At 39.6% G+C, this 15109-nt stretch overlaps 1 protein-coding gene across 12 annotated transcripts in view; it reads left to right on the top strand.

Moving 5' to 3' along the window:
• mecom (MDS1 and EVI1 complex locus) overlaps window positions 1-15109 on the top strand; it is a 166369-nt gene that overhangs the window by 125726 nt on the left and 25534 nt on the right. For 2 of the 12 annotated variants that reach the window (XM_084126996.1, XM_084126995.1), the window contains exon 1: window positions 14407-14544. The exons of the other annotated variants lie outside the window; for them this stretch is intronic. The gene's annotated coding sequence lies outside the window, so the exon portion shown is untranslated. Of the gene's footprint in view, window positions 1-14406; window positions 14545-15109 lie in introns of those variants that run through there. 12 annotated transcript variants of the gene reach the window in all.

Below are 15109 nucleotides of genomic sequence, written 5' to 3'. Positions count from 1 at the left end.
AGCAGCTGCTTACTGAATGCTCAGACTCCATATTGATTTTAGGTGTGTGTGTATAGGGGATGGTAATGTCTTTAAGAGGTCTGTTTGAGGGATTTGAGTTCATTATGTGGATTTACATGCATCATTTACTGATCACTCTCCCCAGATGCAAATTCTGCATTTCTCCGTGGCTCATCGTTATTTTGATATCAACTCATCCGCGGAGATATAAAAAATATTGAGAAGGAGCGAGACGGGGTCAGAGAGTTAGACAGAAGCACATGAGATATTTATTCTTTAGTTATGATGGAGACTTTCATTTGACCTTATGCTGAGCTAATGATATTTTCGATCCCCCTGCTTTAAATCTTTCCCTCTTACAAACATTGTTAGATTTTCATTATTTGGTATGTTTATTAAGTGTTTGCTGGTCCTGACAGTGTAGTTAATTTCAGGTTTTACTATCCTTCTAGAGGCAAATCCTGACACAAAAACGCTGAATGTTAAGTGTTATGATCAGAGTGGGAAATAAACATTTTGCCAATGCAAAGCTGCCCGGTTTTGTGCGAAAATGTCCAATTTTACCTGCCACTTAGATTTTTACTAGCCAATTTAATTTTGTGTTGGACAAAAACAGCCAATATTGTTTTTTATATATTCTTCTTTAATTATGTAAAATTATATATTCCTTCTTTAATTGGCCATCACTGCAAATGCAAAAAACGTGTTAATTTCCCAATGAAAGCCAATGAAAATTGAAGATAGACACTGAGAAAGTGAAGTCCATTTCCCGAATGACTCACGCATACGCACACACTTTGCCTTTAGAAATGCAGTCGCTCTTAAAACTGACTTAACTGTGCTCAGGTTTACTGAAAGAGTTTTGTGTGTGAGTTAATTAAGCTTGATTAATGGTGTGTGTTTTCACTCTTGTGATATCGGTGACGACACAAAGCAGCGTTCGGCCATGTCAGGCTCAAAGATCACTTACCCACACACTCTCTCATCAATCACACACACACACAGAGCCGTGTGCAGCCTCGTCAAGCTCCACAAACACTGAATAAGTGTTTATGTGATCACATGTGATGGGTCCCCTCTTAGTAACACACACTGTCATCAATCACAAACACACACATGCTCACATACACTACCAGCTCAAAATTATCTCCTTTACTCACTATTTTCCCCTTTTTGTATCCCATTGTCTCTCTCTTTAACATTTATCTCTTTTCATAAATGTTTTTGTCATGCTTTAAGGCCTTTTGGCAATTTCACTGTCAACATATCTCTTGTTTCTCTCTTTCATTCCCATCAAGTTCACATTTTCTCTCTTTTTTTTCCTTTCCCCCCGCTCCTTCGTTCTCTTTTTCTCTCCTTTTCCTCTCCGCTTCCCTTTTTATGTGGAGTTGCCGTAGGCGGCATGGCTGGCCGGCGAGGGTCACCAGAGGGAATTCTGGGAGCTGAGGTTCCAGTCATCCATTACCCTGCTTGTTTCTCACTCTGGCAGCCCTGCGACAGGGTTCTATTAAGAGCTCTTACACACACACACACACACACACACACACTCATGCATTTGATCAGCGCTTAGATTACACTCTAAAAGCGCTGGACACACACATCACACTGTGTCGCAGACAGCCTCAGGCTTCACATGCACATAATGACATACAATATTCCACTGCAGTTTTCCTCATTATGCATGTAAGCATGTATTTATATGTGAGAGTGTATGTTCAGGTGCAGGGAATGTTTTTTTATTTTAACCCTGACCCGAAAATCTAAGAGAGAGTGAGAGAATATGAGAGCGTTATAAGAGTAAGAACAACATTTGTTTTGTGTTTGGTTTGTTTCTTTAAATTTGTTTAATAGAATGAGACTGGACCATTTAAAGATACCAGGAATGTTGAGCTTTATATATATATATATATATAGAATGAGTTATTGTTATGAGTTAATAGGCTTATTGTGCATGGTTTATAAGGTTATATTATATGGTTTTTGTTTTTTATTATATGAAAAGAAAAAAAATTGACAGTTAAGACTTTTATAATGTTACAAAAGATTTCTATTTCAAATAAATGACGTTCTTTTAAAATTTCTATTTATCAAAAAATCCAAAAGAAAATGTATCGCAGTTTTCAACATTGATAATAATAGTAAATGTTTCTTGAGCATCAGATCATCATATTAGAGTGATTTCTGAAGGATCATGTGACACTGAAGACTGGAGTAATGATGCTGAAAATTCAGCTTTACCATCACAGGAATAAATTGCACTTAAAAATATATTAAAAGAAAAAAGTTATTTTAAATAGCAATAATATTTCACAATAGTACTGTTTTTACTGTATCTTTTTAATCAAATAAACGCATAAAAGACTTTATCATCTGTCAAGTGAAAATGTTAACGGAAGTTAAATGTGTGCCGAATGCCATTTAATTCTGTCTTTAACTGTTTACTGTTAACTGTATTGGCAATTAAACCTTCATTGTTATCCAATGAATAGACAAGCCCCCTCTTGCTTTTCTGTTAGGGAACCCCTTAAGTACTATCATTAAATCCGCATATGCATTCACACACGTGCACCTACACGCTGACACACGTTCGTATTTTATACAGAGAGACGCAACCCAAACACAATATTTTTTCTCCCTTTTGACCACATAACACCTGGTCTTAAAGCCTGCGGTAAACTTTAAAGCTCTGTACATCTGCAGCATACATCATAAACCTGCGACCAGCAGACATAAGTACATCATAAACATGAGCCAACCCTCACACACCTCACAGCTGCCCCTGAGTGCATCGCAAACACACACCGCTTTATAAAGCTCTCCTCTTTATTATGACATCATAAACATGAGCCCTATCCCAGATTCATCCATGTGTTCACTGCTGTTCTTTTAGAACCTGTGAAAGAAAGGACGGAAGCAAAAGAACAGGGAGGGAGGAAAAAAGGTATGATGAAGCAAGGAAAGAAGGGAGAAAGAAAATGAGTGAATGAGGAAGGAAAGAAGACAGTAAGGAAAGAAAAAGAGGCAAGGAACGAATGAAAAAAGGAGTGAAGTAGGAAGGAAGGGAGCAAGACAGATGGGGAAAAAGGGAGGAAGTATGGAAAGAAAGAACAAAAGAAGGGACAAAGAAAAAGCAGGCAAGGAAAGAAGTTAAAGGGAGTTCTGAAAGAAGTAAGCAAGGAAGGAAGAAAAAAGGAAAAAGAAAGGAAAGATGAAGAGGAAAGGAATGAGGGAAGAAGGAAGAAAAGGGGAATGATGGAATGAACTTCCCTGAAGGAAGGAAGGAAGGAAGGAAGGAAGGAAGGAAGGAAGGAAGGAAAGAAAAGGGGAGTGAGGAAGCATGGAAAGAAGGAAGAAAGAAAAGAAGTGAAGTAGGAAAGAAAGAAGCAAGACAGGAAAGAAGGGAGAAAGTATGGAAAGAAAGAACAAAAGAAGGGGAAAGGAAGAAAGGAAGTTCAGAAAGAAGCAAGGAAGGAAGAAGAAGGAAAAAAGGGAGAAGAAAAGAAAGATGAATGAAGGAAGAGAGGAAAGGAATGAGGGCAAAAGAAAGTATGGAAGGATGGCATGAACTTCCCTTTAGCAAGGAAGGGAAAAAGAATGAAAGAGCGGTAGAAAAAGTAACCATGGAAAGAATGAAAATGAAGAAAGAATAGAAAAGACATTAAGGAAAGAAAGAAGGAAGTACACAGGAGAAAGAATTAACTGTAAGTCTAAAATGAAAGTAGACAAATAGGAAAAGAGGAAGGAAAGAAGACAATAAAGAAAGAATGTAAGAAGGAAGTACGAAAGTTTGAGAACTACAGTCAGAATACTTGGAGGAAAATGTTAAGTGGGGAACTCAAGAAGGCGATGGAGTGAATGAGAAAGTGTCAAACAAACAGATGTTTAGTGTGAGCTGATCTGTGCTCTGTGTACACACACTCCACATCTTCATAATCACCCACTTTCACTCCTTACACTCACAGATAGAGCAGGGGTCTCGCTGGGGAACTGTGGGATTTACGTTAGGACAGATTTAGGCTTTCGGGGTGAAGGGAAGCTTAACACAAGGAAATTTATGGATATTTGTGAGATATTTTTAGAGGCATGTGCACTTTGGCTTGTGGTATGCTATGGTTTGCTTATTGCAGGCGATTTTGCTCTAATAAACATTAAAAGACTGACTGTAGAAGGGAACATTTGGGTAGTTAATTGTTAAATATATGTATATATTTATATGTTTAAAAGTCAGTAAGAGTTTTTCGAAGAAATTAATACTTTTATTCTGCGAGAATGTGTTCATTTTACCAAAGGTTGCAGTAAAGGCATTCATAATGTTATACAGAAGATTTCTATTTTACATAAATAATATTCTTTTGAACTTTCCATTCATCAAAGATTTCTTGGAAAAAAGTATTGTTCACTGTGTCTATGAAAATATTAAGCAGCACAATATTTTTTTTACTTTGAAAATAAAAAAGTGTCTGATGGACATTTCCTTAAATGTATACGCACCGTAAAAAATTATATGATCAATAAGTTATGACAACATATGTTTTTACATTGCTTTAACTCATCAAAATAAGCCAAGCAATTTTCAACTTTTGATATATATTTTTTAAAAGTTATACAAGAATCAACTCATTTTTTAAGTCAGTTAAATGTAAGTTGAAATGACTTAAACATCCAAGTTGATTGTACTTAAAAAAAAAAATTAAGGCAGCAACTTTTTCTTACACTGCTTTGAAGATGAGATCTCTAAGTGTGTGTGTGTGTTAATGAGAAGAGAATGTGTGTGTAATCAGTAGCCGTTTCCTGTCTCACCGTCTGCAGGGCCTCTCTCTCTCTCTCTCTCTCTCTCTTTCTCTCTCTCTCTCTCTCTCTCTCTCTCTTTCTCTCTCTCTCTCTCTCTCTCTCTCTTCGGCCTTTGTGTCAAACTCTGTCTACTGACAACTTTAGGGAAACTACCGTCTTTGGTATGGTCAGTGTGTTTGTACATGTAAAGCGTGTGCCTATTTCTGTGCTGATCGATATTTAATGGCGATACAGCTGTTGTTCATCCACAAGAGAGAGGGAGAGAAATGTATCAGTGTTAGTTTATGTAAGGAGAGCGTGTTTATGTTAAGTCCGCTGACGCGTCTTGCATTAGGACATCATCGCACTGAAGACTAGAGAGAGAGGGATGGAAGAAAAGAGCAGAGGAAAGAGCTTTGGCATTGTGAGTAATGCAGAGAACGCGGTGAAAGATGAATGAAGAGTTATGCCAAGAGAAAAGATGGAAGAGTGAAATATTGGAGGGATGGAGAGACGAAAGAGGGAAATAAAGAGGGAGAGAGAGATGATCTAGTCAAATCCCAGTAGTGTTCCATCACCCCAAACTCACAATAAGCATCGATCCACCTGTACCTGAGTGTGTGTGCGTGTCCGCTCACCGTTGTCTTATTCGCTCTCTCTCTCTCTCACACACACACACACACACACATGATTGATCACTGAATCAGTCTCACCAACATTCAGCCATAAAAGCTATAACTGGCCCTCATAAAAGCAGATTTATCAGGCCAGGCCTGCCCGGTGCCCGCACGCCGCCCAAAAGCATGTGACACCTTCATGATTGGGCTGGAATTGAATAAACCTGCACTATTGACGCCAATGTCTGACAAGTCAATCAGCTCCTGGTACACACACAAGCTGACTTAAGCATGAGAATGGAGTCTTCTCAAAGACTTTTTTGTGTTTCTGCATGCATTTATGTTACAAACTAACTCATAAATGCAAGCACATTGTGTCGCAGCACTTTAGCATCTTGGGTTAAATATAAACCGACTCTAACTTCACTCCCCTTTGAAGCTACTGAAAACCAGCGAAGCTCTAAATAGGAGTAACCAAATCTCACTGCGACAAGTTAATTAGGCAGAGTTGTCTTTTTATCCTCTTTGAAATGTAGCGTTCTGTTACTTCTGCTTGCAATTAAACCTAAGGGTGTCCATTTCCTTTTAAACGCTCCTTAGATAAACTCTCAAACACAGCCTTCGGAGAAGTCCTCGGTTAAAGTCGCCCATGCGCAAAAGCCTATAGGAATCCAATCAGGGAAAAAGATCACAGGCCTGGAGAGGAAATTGGTCTTTTATTCCTTTCCTCAAGCCTACAATGAGCATCACAGGCTAAGTGAGAGGAAATCAAAGAAACATAATGTTACAATAATCGGCTATGATTTACATTATCCACCCATAATCCCATTTGGCTTTTTGAAATATCGAAATTCCATTCCTAAGACTGCCAAATCATGCAAACAAATGGGCTTCTATTTGACGATCTTTTAGTGCTCGCGATTTGTCACCTTGTTTGACTTTTGCTCGTAATTAAAAAGGTGCCAACGCATTATGGTGGCAGCCAAAATGAAGAAGTACATCAGTAACACGTGTGCGCCAGGTCGCCTCCGAAACACCTGCGTTTGCGGGAGGAGGAAAGAAATCCGCTTTTAAAGGCTTTTTCCAGCACTAATGACATCAGTTTAAAAGGTGGCATTGAAAAGATTGCGTAGCGCGCTAAGTGCCTCTTACATGCGTGATTATTAAAACGTGGACCTGACTGTTTTAATGGCCACCGTTGCTCCACAGGAATTTCATTTCCCGCTCGGTTTAAGACACCGAGCGACGGCCTGTGGATGTAATGAGCCTTTTTTGTGGTATCTAATTTCTTATTACGAAGGTGTGTGTGAGTGTGTGCGTGTCTGGTCCTCCTGCCGGTAAGCACACCAGATTGGCCTATCTCTCAAATGTTAAATATTAGGCTTTAAATTGGACACGCCGTACGGGAGAGCTCGCTGCTCCCTCTCAAGTGCATCACACATCAAAGGCTCTCAGACAGCTCAATAAACGTAATGAATGCTCTACACCCCCGCCTCGGTCCAGAGGTGGTACGTTCTACTACGTTAGCATTAAAATAGTGATATCTACTGGCATTTAACCCTGTAAAGACTGGCATATGAAAGTTTTAACAATTTATTGAACCTTTAGGCAAAATATAAAATAAAATAAAAACATTTGTTGTTGAGTATTATATTTCATATATTGGGATTGCATACTATTGCATAGTATGATATAGGGGAGCTCACCTTAATTTTATTCAGGGGCCCCCAAAAATATGCAATTTGGTGCAGATGCCAAAAAGTAAGATGAAATTCTGATAGCTTGTAATGCAAATCAATGAGGTCCTTATAAAGTAACAGACTACTTGCATTAATGCATTTAAATATCAATTGTCACTCTATATCTCCTAAAAATATGTCTTAGTAAGATAATTAAATGCTTTGTTTAAGGATAAAAGTTCATAATGCAATGTAATACAATGACTGAGAGATGTATAAATAAGAACGTCCTGATTTTGCAGAGTTTCATATTTTACATATTTTGTTGAACCCTGAACTATATTCCTGTCTGTAAATTTATTCCTAACCATATCCCTACCCCTAAACCTAACCCTGCCCATAAATTATCCCTAAAATCAGAGGGAAATGACAGGTGAATAACACTGATGTAGAAGCACATAACCCTGGTTGTGAACCTAAACTTGACATAAACTCTGATTGGTTGATTTGAATGTTGTTTCAGGATCAACAAAGATTTTGATCCAGGAACATATTGCACTTGATGAAATCAGGTTTTGCGTACAAATAAACGTTCCTCAAAAGACTGACATATTTCATACTCACATTTTAACTTGATTTTTCTAAAAAATGATGTATGAGTAAACCAGTAAACTAAGTAAATGTTCATCTTGAACTATTACTAACAATATAAAAGTTATTCTTACACTTACATGAAATATTTCAAAGCAAAAAGACACATCTATCACACACGAAGGTTTTTAGAAGGCCTTTTACTTGCTAAAAAGTATGAATTACCAATCAGAGGGCAGGTATTATGTATTGCACAAATATTTTATTGTGTTGATAGTTTAGTCTTTAGAAATGTTCAATATCAAATATGATACAGTAGGGTTAAGAAGCAAATTGCTCTCCCTACAGAGTCCAATAACATTTCCTTCCAAAGCCCTGAGATGTCTATATGTGTGTGGTGATACTGTGGTAAATGAAGTTGATGAAATGAAATTTCCAGAGTGTCCCATTGTGTTTAAGATTCGCTCGTCCTTCTCCCGCCTCACCTAATTTATGTTTTAAAAACGTTACCTCTGACACCGCTGTGGACTTTATTGCACCCCGCGGCTGGCATACAGTGTGGGCCATGTATGTGTGTGTGTGGAAAACGAAAGGGAAGTATCTGTGATTACCGCAGCCCCGTATCATAAACCCCTCCTCTCCCCCATCCCCCCGAGGTGGCACATTCCAACGGTCGGCCGTGTGCCACGCGGTGCCTGAGGCCGCACTTCAGGAGAGAGACTTCTCAACCCCGAAAATCAGCGGTGTGAATACAAGTCCGGCACTTCCCACCTATGTTTTCTGAGAAAGAAAAAAAAGGGATCCCCCCGTGGCCCTTATAAGTCTCGCGGTTTGAATGGCGCATTGTACTGCAGACTACTGGTTCTGTTTTAGGCCCGCCTGTGTTATTGCGCCCGAGTCACGTCTTGTCATTCCCGCTGTCAAAGCAATTAACTTCATGTTAGCCAGAGAACACAATCTATCTGTTTCACGCCCGACGGTCTGGCGCAAAGGATCCCGCCACTTACGCGAACTCGTTTCATATCCAAAACATAAATTATGCTTGTACTAACCGATCCTCCTGAGGAGACCGCAGCGACTTTTTAGGTTCCTAATGACGAATTGAAAATGTATGATGTTGCTATAAAGTGGTGCGTACTGCATTTAAACAATCAGTTTTGTCATCTGTGGTAGCTGTTTGTTCCTCACATATATAAAGACTCAATTATTCAGTGTGTAGGTGGAAGTTTTGGGAGCTCAGCCAGTTTTGTTTTCTCTTGGCTTGGTGTGTGTGTGTGTGTGGAGATGAAACATAGGCCCCTCGTCACACAGCCGGGCCCCAGGGCCCACGGGGGCCACGACGGGTGAGACTGCACAGACGGGGCCAAGATGATGGGGTACTAATTCAACACAACTCATAGGGCTCGCTCCTGAAACAGACGGCAGAAACACACTCTCTCTCTCTTTCTCTGTGACCCTGGCGAATGAAAATAATCTGAAATAATTAGAAGCGAGCCAGGGACCGGGTGAGAGGGTAAACACGGCGCAGGCGCGGCGGACTAAGCCAGGGCACCTCGGAGGAGGAGGAGGGGGGGCGCTCTGACCCCGTCCACATAAAGCTGTGATTTATGGCACGCAGGGCGCAGCAGCGGGGATGCGGTACCTCTCTCAGAGAACCAAATTACCGAGGTGGAGATTAACACACGCTCTACGGGCCTACTTCCAGATCCGAGGAAATTTTTTATTTACATTTTTCCACTTTCATTTCCTCCCTTCTCTTAATGGTAATTGCTTGGTGTTAGTAAAGAGAGCTCTCAAAGCCCCTCAAGAGTGTTTTATTTTGGGATACAGATGGAGAAGAGTGGCAGTTTTGTGTGCCACGCATGCAATATTTTTTTTTTGTCAAAACTTGCTGAATTGTACTGACAGATATGCCACGCTTAATACATCTTCTTTCAATTTTAGACTTGATCTTTTTGCCAAAAAAAAAAAATTTAATATTTGTCTCCATGTTGGTTTCATATATTTTAGAACAACATTTATACCACTTTCATCAAATATCTTGATTTATTGATTGATGATTTTGAAATGTCAAATAGCTATTAAAAGTACTAAAATACTTTCCTTGCAACCTGAATGCATGCGAGTTTTAGGTGTTACGTCTGAAAATGTGTTTTTCTTGGCAATTTTTGAGTCATAAAGTTGTTTTCTAACTCCATTTGACATGAACAAAACACGCCTTTTATGAAAGGTCAAAATGTGACATTACACTGTAAAATATGATATGATCAATAAGTTTTTACATTGCCTTAACTCACCAAACAAGTTAAGCAATTTTCATCTTTTTTATGTTATACAAGATTAAACAAATTTTTAAGGTCCGTTTAATGTCATTTATACTTAAACATCCAAGTTGATTGTACTATGTTGATTGATTACAGTGTACTAAAAACTTAATGACTTTGGCATGCAGTCAAAGAGCTCCTCTCTCTATGTTAGGTTTTTCTTGTCACATGACATACAACATGGCTTCCTGCTGGATGCTTAACACTTTGATTTGGCATAAACAAAATTCGTTTTTACAATGTCCAAACAGTTACCTCACCTACACATTTTTTACTTTAAACCTCACAAAAAAATATCGCGATGACTTTTAATTCAGAAACGTTAAACATGTTCATCATAGAAGAGGTGCAAGTCATTGTCCATATGAATTTTTTTTTATTGACCCATTGTGCAAAATGTTATTAATGTTGTTGGTGATGATATTTAGTATTAGTAGCTATTTAAAATTTATGAAGCTCTATCTAGCCACCTTTAAGAACATTATATAGCTTTTTTCATTAGATTTTCAAGCTATTAGAGGCAAACAAAAGATGACTAAGTGGTAAGGAGTCTCAGCCCCGGGCTCTAAATTGGTCGGTTGGAGCAGTTTTAAATGAGTTTTGCTTGAGCCCATTGATTGAGTGGCCCCGCACTTTAAATTAATAGCTGGTTGTGGAGTCCAGCGTCTGCAGGGAGGAGTGCAAGCTTAATGCAGCTTTTCGCTCCTGTCAATGGGAGGTCTATCTCGATGAATGGTTGAACTATTTCATGTGGATTTGGCTGCGATATTCCCCCCCTCTTTCCCGTTAGGATGTGCAGGAATGCACCTCGTACACAGTGTTTCCATTAGAGCGCGGCTCCGGGGCCGAGGGAGACCGCGGGGAGCAGCTCCTTCTCGGCGTCAGTTTCTCGCCCATCTGGGATTCCCCTCCGCACAAGCTTCAGCTAACGGCTTAATGCGCGCAGTCTAGAGCCTGTCCACTGCAAATAAACAAACCCGAGCTGCAGCGCTGCCTGCCTGCAGACTGACAAAGCATTGCGTCTGGAAAGAAGGGGAACGGTAACGCATTGGCTGCATCCAAACTTTAGCAGATTTCATGTAGCGAAACAAAAATACAAGATGCCGCTTTAAAGTGTTTCAGAACAAACAAACAAATAAAAACAAGTGTAGCTTAGTCATAGAAAGATTTTGACGCAGCTTGAAAGCAGTTTTTCTCCACACACAAAAAAAATCGATTTGTTATTCTGTTCAAAGTGTTTATGAATGCATATAAAACGCCAAACATTTAAAATCTTATGAAACATGTTTTGTATTAGTCACAGTGTGGGTCAATGAAGTGACGCTCTTTATCCTGATCGATTAGGTCGATCAAAAACGCGTTAAAAATTAGGCTATGTAATTCATACAGACAATGTGTGTGTGTAAAGTCAAAAATGTTAGGTGGTGTAACTGTCCAGAAAGGGGGGGGAAAGTTTAGGCAATAAGCTATAAGTAGCTTGGAACAATCAGCTGTTGTTGTTTTTTTGTTTAAAAATAATCGGTAGGCGTATAGCATTTTTGTTTTTTAAATTTTTATTAATAACTTCTAAAAATGTAGGCCTACATCAATAGAAACAAAGTGTTCGTGGCGTATCCAACATGCAGGAAGCCATTTTGTTGTCTTATGTGGAAAAAAAAACCCATAAAACTGAGAGGACCACTTTACGTCGTCCATTCAATTAATTTTAAATATCACCTTTTTTTAAAATAAATATGAAAATGCACGTATTGTTTGATCACATGATTCATGTTTAAAACATGATTCATTACGGTTTTTTTTAGAACATTTACTTGTTACATCACCACATATTCAGTCAAAGATTAAATTTTTACACTGCAAAACAATTGTATGATCAATAAGTTATAACAACATATGTTTTTACATTGCTTTAACTCATCAAAATAAGTTAAGCAATTTTCAACTTTTTTTTAAAGTCAGTTTAATTTAATTTAAGTTGAAATGACTTAAACATCCAAGTTGATTGTACTTAAACATTTAAGGCAGCAACTTTTTTTTTACAACTTTGGCACATTTTAAACTTGTTTTTCTCCCTAATATCATCCTATCTTTAGCTAGGCTATTTGTCATTGACCCATATGCAGTCAGCTGTAACATGCTAGTTTAAACAAACACCCAAAAAAAAAAAATCTACTATCTAAATGACAGTGCTTTTATTTAATAAATTCATATAGGGTCGGATTAAATTCTGTTTTATTGAATTCAATCATGGTTAAGCGTCGAGTTGCATTGTAGGTCGTTCCTGCGATTTTCTATTTGGAGGCAATACAACTGAATCTTTCATGTTCCATCTAGCAATTTGACGCCTTAATGTGTACGGCGTAGTGTGCAGCAATTTCCCAGCCGTGAAAAGAAATGACTCCCGGTCTCGGTTCTCCACAGCTCCGCGCTTGACTGATGCGCTTCCCTCCAGAGAGAGCGAGAGGCGGGCAGTTCTCTAAATAATACAGTCTCTCGACTTCACGAATATATCGAATTAAACATTTGTGCCCATTCAAATACTGCCTGCAGGTTTCTCCCTACACATATGACATTAAACAACGTGTCACCAATGCAAAAAAAAATGCAACTTCATTCCTGAGGAAAGCGGAAAGTTTCCCTCCCCTGTTTAAACTCGGCTCACTACGCCATCTACTGGGACGGACGAGAAGTGGCTCTTCAGGAGTTGCCCCTGCCCCGCGGGCTCTCTTACCCCGTGTTACCCCTGGCTTGGTACAGATACCACCGGCCCTTTTTGTTTATCTGCTATCGCTTCCTCCTTTTCAGAACAATTGAGCTGAGGAGCCTCTATCACCAGCCTCCATCAGACCCCGGCGAGGCCAGGCAATCACTTTCCCAGATTACTTGTATTTAATACACAATGCATCATAAACCAAATCCCTCATCCTGACAGGGAGAAAATAGAACAGCTCATAGCTTGAGCTTTCCCAATTTATGGCTAAATTAAAAAGGCTTCCAACAATGGACAAGTCGAGGAATGGCAGGAAATCGATGCGCGGCGGACCGGGGTCTCTTTGCGGTTCTCAAGGAGCGCGGGTCTATGGGAATCTTTGGCGAGGGCCGCCGTATTTACACATGATTTTTCCTGTCCTTCCTCCGCGTCTGCCCTGCGATTTCATTTAACAATGGACATTATCTGGACCTTGAGTTCAATGTCAAAGATAGGCCAGGGAAGCATATTCATCTTCATCAGAGTCATTAGAGTCCCGTCAATGGACTGTGCTTCTTGCATGCGCTGGACTCCAAGAAAATGTCTTTTTTCTCACTCTAAAAAATAAGGGTCTGATAAGAAGTTGTTTAAGGTTTTAAAGTCCCTCAGAAACTCTGATAAAGGGGGGTGGTTTATAAAATAGTGTTACTTGCGAAACCACTTGATGAACCTTTATTTTAAGTAGGCTAATTCGCTATCTATTGAAATATGTATAATGCAAAACAAAAAGTGCATCTATAATGACCACATAAATGTCTTTATTTAACGCATTTAATTTGGCTGAAATGGTAGGAAATTATTTTCCTGCTCATAAAACAAATACTTTCTTTTTTAAATCGTGAAATAATGAGTATGGTTTTGTGTATGAGAAGAAATGGGAGAGGATTTTCGTGGGCTCGTGACTGGGAGCAGGTGTAATGTGCATGAGGGAAAAAGAAGAAGAAAAGTAGCCTACTATTTGAAGAGTTAAAGTATAGCATTTTTGTGTTTACTGAAGCTAAACATAAATGTTATTTCTTAAATTAGTCGTAATGTTAGTTATACGTCATTATAGCTTTAAAGAAAACACTGGAACAGAGTTACACCTCACTGCACTTGCACTTGCACGAGCCTCCCTCGTTCTCGTGTCCTTCCCCCGCGAGCAAAGCAAGCTGGGAGAGAAAAACGCCGCTGATTTCATGATTGCTGGATGGCTTCATCAAAGCGGGGAAATTCGGGTCTATCCACGAGCAGCCCCGTCCCGACCTCGCGCTGACCTCGCATCTCCGCGAGCGCGGGGGAGCCTCGCGCAACTTCCGACCGGTGGACACGCGAGACAGGTCCCCCCTCCTCCTCCTCATCATCCTCCTCCTCCTCCTCAGCGCATCTCCCTCGCATGGGACAAGAGAGGATCCACTTGAACGGGACAGACAGAGACACTCCTACACGTTCGGATCACTGAAGGTGGACGATTCCTCCTGCTTGTTTCTTGTTCACACTCTTGCGCTCGCGATCCGATGCCAGGAAGAGGGACAGTGAATAAAACCGCCAGTCAGACAGATCAACACCTGGGGACTTTCAGCCGTGGGAAGAACATACTGAAGTTGGACAAAGTTCTTGTCCGCGGGGAAATTTAGCGTGTCGTCCACTTGATAAGAGCAAAACGAGAGGAAAGAGGCGGTGATTGTTTTTTTTTTCTCTTCAGCGAGAGACACGGGATACATGCCGCAAAACACAACGGGCGCGTACAAGCTTCATTCGGGGCTGTTGTGAGTTTTTTTGGTGGCGTTTCTTTGACTCATTCTTCCCAGTGAGATTTCCGTGGGGTTCTTAAGGTAGGCGGTTTATGTCCTTATATCAACGTTTCTCTCTGACAAGCCGCGAATTAATGGTCAAATAAAAGTCCATTCATCCTTCACCTTTGAACTTGTTTAATTGTATCGAAACGAAGGGCTTCGGTTCTTTTCTCTGAAGCGTAACGCTTAAACGCCTTGCTTGTGTGTGTCGCTAAGATCTTTAGCTTTTTTTTCTTGGTCTTCACGTTTTGTATTTTTGTAGGATTTTGGGGGTATTTTTCTGAGTACCATTTTATTGACTTTTCTTCACTTAGTAGCATTTGAGTAAACTTATTTTCGTAGTGATGTTTCACGTTTTATTTTTGTTTGAAACAATTGTGTGCATTCGTCAAACGAATTTTGTTCAATGAAAGCAGCAGATGGACAAGACAATAGAATATAAAAAACCAAAGTAATTATAGCTTACAAATGTTTCTAGTTTTACGAGTTTAGTGTGAAATAAAACCTTTCCTTTTTCTAAAAAAAGAACATTATTTTAACAGTACATTTGTAGACTAGATAAATGCACTTTTGCTACATAGCCTAGCCTGCATGTTTTCTGACG

This window comes from Abramis brama (genome assembly GCF_963993115.1).
Source record: "Abramis brama genome assembly, chromosome: 10".
Classification (NCBI taxonomy): Eukaryota; Metazoa; Chordata; class Actinopteri; order Cypriniformes; family Leuciscidae; genus Abramis; species Abramis brama.
This window is presented reverse-complemented; position numbering and strand designations above follow the sequence as displayed.